The sequence below is a fragment of the Passer montanus genome, unplaced genomic scaffold, assembly GCF_014805655.1.
Source record: "Passer montanus isolate IOZ18808 unplaced genomic scaffold, ASM1480565v1 scaffold64, whole genome shotgun sequence".
Classification (NCBI taxonomy): Eukaryota; Metazoa; Chordata; class Aves; order Passeriformes; family Passeridae; genus Passer; species Passer montanus.
Window position 1 is genome coordinate 986314 of NW_024371482.1, and position 8340 is coordinate 994653.

General features: G+C 43.0%; 1 long non-coding RNA gene across 2 annotated transcripts; it reads right to left on the minus strand.

Annotated features, from left to right (window-relative positions):
- Positions 1–3048: 3048 nt before the first annotated feature.
- LOC120511329 lies at positions 3049–8079 on the minus strand. 2 transcript variants are annotated; one of them, XR_005629697.1, is made up of 4 exons: positions 7939–8079; positions 7697–7842; positions 7073–7228; positions 3049–5569 (listed from the first exon to the last, which is right to left on the minus strand). It is a non-coding gene; the product is annotated as an uncharacterized LOC120511329 (long non-coding RNA). The 2 variants fall into 2 exon arrangements; XR_005629698.1 differs by lacking the exon at positions 3049–5569 and adding an exon at positions 6638–6751.
- Positions 8080–8340: the final 261 nt, after the last annotated feature.

Here is an 8340-nt window from a genome sequence, read left to right on the forward strand (position 1 = left end):
TGATGAGATCAGCTGATAAGGCTTGACACAAACTTGGCAACCCGTTTGGTGCTTTCTCAGTCTTTAGAATTTAATTATGGCAATTTCAAAACAGGAAGCTTGGAAACAACACGGGGATTAAGGACTTGCTGTTGCCCCACTGGGATCAGCAAGACTTATGGCATTGGTTGTCACTGTTGTCACCAGCTCTCAGCATGCTCAGCCGTCTGCGATGTGAGTGCACATGTTCCCGTTCTGCCTAAAATGGACCAAATGCCAATGCCATTTCTCCTTGGAAATGATTCTCCTGAGGAATCCCACCAACTGCAGTGGTGTTTCATGGCTGAGGTGAGAAGGGAATTAAGTGACATGCCAAGGATTTGTATAGACACACAAAAGCCTGGGACTTCTGTATTTAAGCAATTTCCCAGGGAATCTGCATGCTCCAGTACAACATAAAATAAGTTCAAATGCTCAGGGCCAGAGCAGATGGAGTTTTTCACTGTAAAGATTATTTGCATGAAAGTGCTATTTTCCCACACTTGCACTCATTTTAAGCTTTCTTTCCTTTCTACCACAAGCAGCTACTGCTGCTCTGCTCCTTCTGTAACTGACCTGATGCCAAGAGCTAACAGGCTGCAGTGTACACAAGCAAGCTTCTTCCCAAACCTACCTCTGGTTAAGGATCAAAAGATAGTGGTTGAAGTGCAGAATTGTTTCCTTTTATAGCTTTCCACAAGCATAGAGATCACATCTCTCTGCTTTATCTGTATTTTAAGCACCTCCTAAATAGCCTTGCCATCAAACATCTGAGCACTCACAGCTCTTGTTGAAAGGGGCTGTAAGTTACTCTGAGAAGCAAATCACTGCTCCCTTTTTGGAGTACTTTGTTATGAATGGTGCCAGGGAGGTGGAGAGCCTTTCTCTGTTTTTCAGTGTAAGGATATGAAGGAGGCATTTCTGATATTTTATCCCCCAGGTGTTTAAAAACTGATTCTTGTACTATTTTAATAATGGCAAAAAATGTCAATGCCTACGTGGGGACAATCAAGCAGATTCAGAAATAAAAAAAGTGTTTAAAAAGCAGATGTGAAACTTGGGGCCATGTTTTAATGGTGGGCTTGGCAGTGCTGGGTTAAGAGACTCAGTAATCTTAGAGGTCTTTTCCAAGCTAAATTATCATAGGATTCTATAATTGCATTTGGATCTGAGGGCTTCAGACTCTTAAATGTTTTTGACAATCCTGTTTCTCACCTTCTTTAGAGAAAACACCTGCTACAGCTGCTGGATTCACTGCAGCAGAGAAACATCCTAAGCCCAAGTATGAATCTAGTCTGTCTTAAGTTCTGACAAAAAATATTTCCAAAACACCTTTTTGAATTAATTTTCCTTCCATGAAGCATTGTGTTGTCCTTCCATATTTAGAAGTGGTGGGAAACAAAAAAAAAATAAAATTGTCTGCTACAAAAGTAACTAGAGTTGATTAGGAAGTGTTCTGAGGTTTGATTCTGTTTCTGCAGGCTTGCAGATAAACTGTAAATCTGCTCTTCTGGGCAAGTCCCACTGTGGCCACCATCACCTGGCACAGTACCTGAGCTGCTCTGCTCTGGGGGGCTCTACCCACAGTCTACGTCCTTTCCTTGATGCTGATAATTGCTTGTCAAACTGATTGACATTTGTAGAACTGTCTTTTCCATGAGACATTACTCCCTCCACACACACCCACCAAAAAAAGAATAGACAATTTGATTTTGCACTGTTTTTCCCCTTTTTAAGCACAGTAACTTTTTCTGCCTAAAAGTAGTAATTATTTAATGAATAGTCCTTCATGTTTCCCTGTCAGTCACTCACTGTAATGAACAACTCGTTTTGTCTGCTTTGTTAACATTTAAAAAAGTATTAAACTAATAATAATAAAGATTTTCCAGGACTTTAACACACAGGGTGCCCTGCAGAATGTAGGATTGGGATAACAAGGGGGGGAGGGTGAATTTTCACTCTAGACATCAAGCAACACTTTATAGTTTTTTGTGAGCTATTGGACTATTTTCCCTTTGGTACTTCTCCTGTATCTTATCTTCAACCACCCTGAATAATTGGAGCACATTTAGGGGACCAAGTCCAGCTATTATTTGTTCCCCCTCTGTGAAAGTTCTTTTTTTTTTTTTTTTTTAAGCCAGATCTGTGAACCTCTGTTGAGCTCTCGGTATTGAGGTCAAGGCTTTTTACAAGCTAGAATTTTTATCATGAACTGGAGCCCAGAGTTAATTGTACACAAAGACACATTGTTGTTTCCATTAGGATTTACAGTACCACTGAATTTTAATTATTGGGTAACATTTCTTCCATTATAGCTCTCACTCCTCCTCCCCTTTTCGTGCCAACCCATGTTTCTTTCAGTTGCAGCAGCTTGCAATGCAAAGTGCAAAATACCCCCAATAAATAAACAATTTGTGGGCTCAGCTTTGATGCAACATTTTATTTGTCCCTGCCTAAAACATAAAAACAGCAACAAAAAAAGCCAAGAGGACAATTTAATGTGAGCTAAACTGTAATCTGGTGTTTCCTGTTTACCAGCACTGGTTAATTTTAAAGTTCAAAGCGCAGTCCTAGACAAGAGCTATACAGGAGGTCTTTATCATTGCTGGAACAAAACACTCACTTCTTATGGACAAAGGCTCTAGTGGGCAGTAAAATGTTCTTGGATCCTTTCTATGTGATGATAAAATAGACATGCTGAAATACTTCATCAATTGCCATGAAGCAAATGTTTTACAGAGTTTTCATGCAAGAAAAACTAATAATTCACTCCTAGACTGGGAGGTTTTCACAGACTTTCCGTGACTGAGCTTCAAGTCTTTTTTTAAAGGCAACAGCATTCATTTCAAAAGGCATCTAATCAACACAATACTGGATGTATTAATAGGTTTGGCTCTTAATTTTCCTCCTGGTCTCTATGCTTAGGTTCTGTGCAATATGTGGAGCCTCAGTCTATGCAGCAGAGTTGACATAAGTAGCCCCAACAGGATAATGGGAAAAAATGATGTATTTAGTCAATAAAAATCCCTTTTCAGAACCAACTGTAGAAATGCTTGGCCTCAGTTTATCACTCAGTCTCCAGCCACTTCAGTCCTGTGTGGTGTTTTATGAACCATAGATATACCTCCTACATATAAAAATAATGTTTCTTGTGCTGGACCAGTCAACTTGAAATGAATTCAAGCCCCAGTACGGGATGACATCAGAGGGGTGGGGGGTTTCCAAGCTGAAATAAACCCAGAGAGGGCCCTGGAGAGGTTTGGTGAGTGGGAGGACTGCAGTGTGTGCAGAGCATGGGGTAGGTCCCTGTTGTGTGTGCCCCAGAGACTGAGCCTTGCCAAGCGCCGGTGTCCAGTCTGCAGTGCCAGCAGTCAGCAAGGAGGGAGTAAGGAGGCTCTTTTAAAATGATTTTATGAACCTTTCACCTTCCCTTTTTCTTCCTGCTGTGCTCTTCTCCCACTCCCCTCTGACTTTTCTTCCAGCTCCCACCCACAGTGTGGCTCTGATTCTGCCTCAGGATAAGGTGGTCTCCATGCAGTTCTCCCAAGCGCCCATAAATTGGCTTTTACTCACAGGTCAGAGTGTGGTCTCTGAGTGTGTGGGAGGAATTATTCCTTTTCTTATTTCCAGCTAACCATGGCTGCTGCCTCCCTGGACAAGCCAAGCCTTAATCAGCTGCAGGGGTGGGCAAAACCTCTTGATAATGAGAAGAATCTACAAACTGGACCCTGGGGGAACCCATCATGTCCTGAAGAATCACAGAGGGGCTGGGTTTTCCTGCTCTGCTCCCTTATCTCTGAACTGAGGGAAAAGCTTTGATGAGTTGGACAAAAAATATCAAAATCAAGGGGAAGTGTAAAGGGGTCTGTAGATCTGTGAAGGCTTGGATTGCCTAATGAAAACACATCCACCCACAGCCTCACCGCAGAGATGGAGATCAGTCTCCTGGGCTGTTCTCTTGAGTTTGGTTGTTGTGAGACATGCTTAAATAAACTGAGTTTCAGCTCTTCTTGTGGATGCTGTTTCTTGTGCATGTTTAGGGTGAATATGTAGAAATTACACATCTTTAAGGATTTAATTTAGTTACATGCTTATAAACTAAAAGTGGTTGGGAGGAAGGGACTGAGGCAACCTGGGGGCATTTTTCTTCCTGTTGGCTTACTGACAACAGTGTGGGTGTGCTGAGGACAAGCAATACCATAATCATTACAAGCAATATTGTCCTGTCTCTCAGCCTCTGCAAGATCTGGATCCTCATTCCTGTAGCGTGCAGGACCAGTCTTGGTACCCCCATTGCTTTAACTCTTCTGTTGTGAGAATAGAGGAGTTCTAGGGGCTATAGTCTGAGAGGAGAAAATAGCAGAAATCCCATGCTCCAGAGGAAAATCTTCAGCAAGATACCAGCAGTCCCCTGCCCCCCAGGAATGTCACAGTTCACCAGTACATTGAATCTTTTCAGTCAAATCCCCACTGCTTTCACCTCAGATACAGACACCAACCTTTTGATGGTTTGTGCCTTAATAACTTCTACCAACCATCCTTGGAAGGCAGATTGACTCTGGAGATGAATCGATGCCTGTCAACATCTCTGGGCATGTAAACACACCAGTTCCTCTTAAAGGCACAAGGAACAGCTAGGGTATTTGTTTGAGATTTCAGAAACTCCTCTGAAAGGGGAGAAGCCAACTCAGAGGTAGGTGCTGTGCTGGAGGCTGCCGGCCCGTGCTCTTACGGACAATCCATGAGGCAATTCTCTGTCAAGGAGGCCACGGGACTTGCCAGGGGCCCAAGTGGGGCTTAGCTACTGTAACCACAGAGACAAGAAACAAAAAAAAATTGGGGAAGAGGTAGCTACTGGTCACTGTGTACCCGTGGCTGGGAGAAGTGAGATTTCCTGTGCCCTGCTATGGGTCAACAGAGAGAGCACAACAGATGGCTGTTGGACCGAGTCTTAGGAAAGAAATCCCAAATGGGACCGTGCCTCTGAAAGAGCCCTCTGTGCCTCAGAACAGCAAATACGAGAGGATGGGTCAGAGCTCTGTCCTGCTGTGGCACGTTGGGAAGTGATGAGAGAAGGGTTCCTGTTGTAAAAACGGCAAAAGATCAAGTCTTTCATCGATGACGCCAGGGCAGGACTTTAAGGGAGAGGTGACTAAGAATTCCAGCTACTCTCATGCTTGCAACAGCCCAGGAAGGGATTTGGTTCTCTGAGGGGCAGAGCACGCGGCAGCACCCGCTGGTAGCTGGTGAGCAGGGGGTGACTCAGACATTTGGAGGGTGACTTTCCTCAACTGCTTTGGAGTCCTGCATTGGAACTCCCAGCCTTGCAAAGATCACTTTTGTTGGCGGTGTGTGACTTGCTGTGCTTGGACAGAGAGGAAACAGAAGTGCAGTGAGGGCTGTTCCAGCATCCAGTGACTGCTCAGAGAGAACACCATGGGCTTTGCCACCAAGATGCCTTTTATATCTGCTTGGCAGAACTGTACATTTTGTCACACAACGTGACCGCTGTCAGTCTGTCTCTGGGAAGCCTCATGGCCAGGCAGCTCTCCTGTGTTGAAAGAGAACCTGTTTTAGCACTTCTAGAAGAAACTTGGCTGAAAAGTTAGATCCTAACAGTGTTTTGGGAGGTGCTGTTAGCACAACTGATAGTGGCAAAGCAAGTGATTCCCTGTGTAATAAAGATATTTTCCCCATCTGTAAATTTCTTGCCAGAGCTTGATGAAAGGGGATACTTTTGGGAATTGACAGTAATCCCCAAATTTACAGAGTGGAACTCAGGGGAATTCAACGTTCATTTTTTCTACCACAATCTGAATTTTTTTGATAAGAAAAGGGAAAAAAGAAAGAAGAAATTTCCTCTTTGCTCTCCCTCCTAATTTTAGCTAGTTTTCCTGCAATCTTTGTAACTTTGGGGATTAAACTGAGCTCTGCATGTGCATTTTCTGTACATACAATTAACAAATGCTTGTCTTTCAAGCTCTTTTAGTAAGCAAAAGAAAACAGAACAGGATTAACTTTGCTATCCTCCATTGAAAATGAGTTCCCCTACTGAGCAGTAAGCACAACCATGGAATATACGGTACTTACTTAATACACTGGAAAAATATTCTTTGTTGGACTGAGGCTCTCTTTCCTAAATTATTTTGCTTGTTGTTTTTTGGGTTTGGTTGGGGTTATTTTTTGTTAGAGCCAGAAGGGACAATCAGCATAATTTTCATATACAAGCTGGACACACATATTTTTTCCAATGCCTTTAATGAGAGTCAGGTTTGTGTGAGGAATTTAAGGGTGAGTTTTTTGCTGCTCCCTCTCACATCAAAAGAAAAGTTTTCATTGACTTCATTACTGCTGGGTCAGGATGGAGTAAGATATTGGGAAATAACACTCTGAGAAGAAAAGTGGCATCAGCAAAATGCTATGGTATCATTCTCTTATCAGAGGTCACTATCAAATTTATATAAATGTAGATCACTAATTGCACTAATGCTTTGCAGAGTGCCTAATGCAGCAGCTATTTAATAAAGCAGAGGAGTAGTAACAATGAATCCTCCCAGTGTTTTTATGCAAGTTTTATCAAGTCTGGAGAACCCACCGAGTTGGAAAGACTACTGCCCTTCATTAATGCAGTCATGAATAAAGAATAAATCCGTATGTCCTTCAAAGTCCCAGGAGTCCTCCAGGCCTACACACAACACGATTGTAAGAGGAGGGGAAGGAAGGCAGGGAAGTCCTAAAGATTAACCAGATAATAAGGGAAATTCCTTAGTCCTGAGCACAAGGTCTTTCCCCCCACCCCAGCCTCCCCAAGAAGCCACACAAGTCATGTTGCCCCTGATTTGCAGCAGAGATAAGGATGCCCTGGACACTGAGAGTTGTACAACAAACACAACTTTATCTGCCCCGCCACACGCGGCTGGGGATCAATGGGCAGCCACCACTTCAGCTTCTTGCAGGAAGGATCTGTGGGATGAGACACCCCCTCGTGCCCCCTCTTCCCCAGCCTTAGAAGTCACATAAGCGTGGCCTTGGAAGAAACAGGAAAAACTCTTACCCCAGGTACAAGCCCGGGTCTCCGCAGCAGCCGAAAAAATGACAAAGGAGGAAAACGCTTGGTTTCGACTGTGTTTGTTTTTTCTTTTTTGTAGAGTTTGCACCTCAAAGCTACCATTAGAGAGTGGCTTCATTCTGTATGTTCTTTCCTGTGGGCCTGGCAGGAAAACAGAGACCAAAAGAAAGGAAAATAAAAAACCCCCTAACCCCGATGCTGGAAACATCTGGATTTTTGTATGTGCTTAACATCTCAGGAGAGTTTGTTTTTGTTTGTCCTTCTTGCCAATTAAGTCAATGCTTTTCCCTGAAATAGATGGGAACAGGAAATATATATTAAAGAGAAGTATTCCTGGTTAAACTCAAGCTTGGGTAATTAATGACAGTGTGGTTGTGATGAGAAGCAGTGAGATGATAACCTCCATGAGCAATATTGTGCTATCTCTCAGCCTCTGCAGAGTTAGCTGTAATCATTGTGCAACCAGACCATCAAAGGAACGATAAGATAAGATAAGCAAAATACTGCTGTCATTTTGCATCAGTGCTATTTAGGTTATAATTATTACTTTTCCTATCTTTGGTTAAAATGAGTGCGAAACCCAATTTTTTAAAATTTACACACACTTACCTATACATATGCATATCTTTGCCCAATTAGACCCCTAAAAGATGCATGTCCATGTGTGGTACTGCCTTAGGAAAACCCTGGTTACATTCTGGTGGCTCAGTCAAACAAGCAGCCAAGATCCACCTTCACTCCACAAGGGAAGCCACCTGCAGACAAAATATGAGGGAAAGTCTCTTTCAATAAATAGTCAAGAGACACAAACGAGCAATATGAGCAACTCTCTTCAGTAGCTGAGCACTGACCTGGAGTTTATGGTCATGATGGCTGGGCTGTCCTCATTCCCCAAGAGAATTTTGATTTCTGAGACCCAGAATAATCATGGCTTGACAAAGTGAATGGGACACATGACTGGGATTGCCTCCTCTGCAGTATCTTGAATGCCCATCTCAACTTCCACCTCCAAACAGGAAGATGGAGTCCCAGAAATTATTCACTATGACATGCACTTCTACAGGTTTCAATTATGTTTAAATTCTGTAAAAATAGTTTGGGTGCCCACCTAATCTTTTCTGAGCTAGAGAGGAACTGTTCACTTGCCCAACCAAGGGGTGGTCCCCTTCCCAGAGAGGTAACTGAGTGCTTTATCACTGATTTTGGCTGAAAGAAACTCTCACCCTCACCCTGTAACTTCCTTTAGGTCAAGT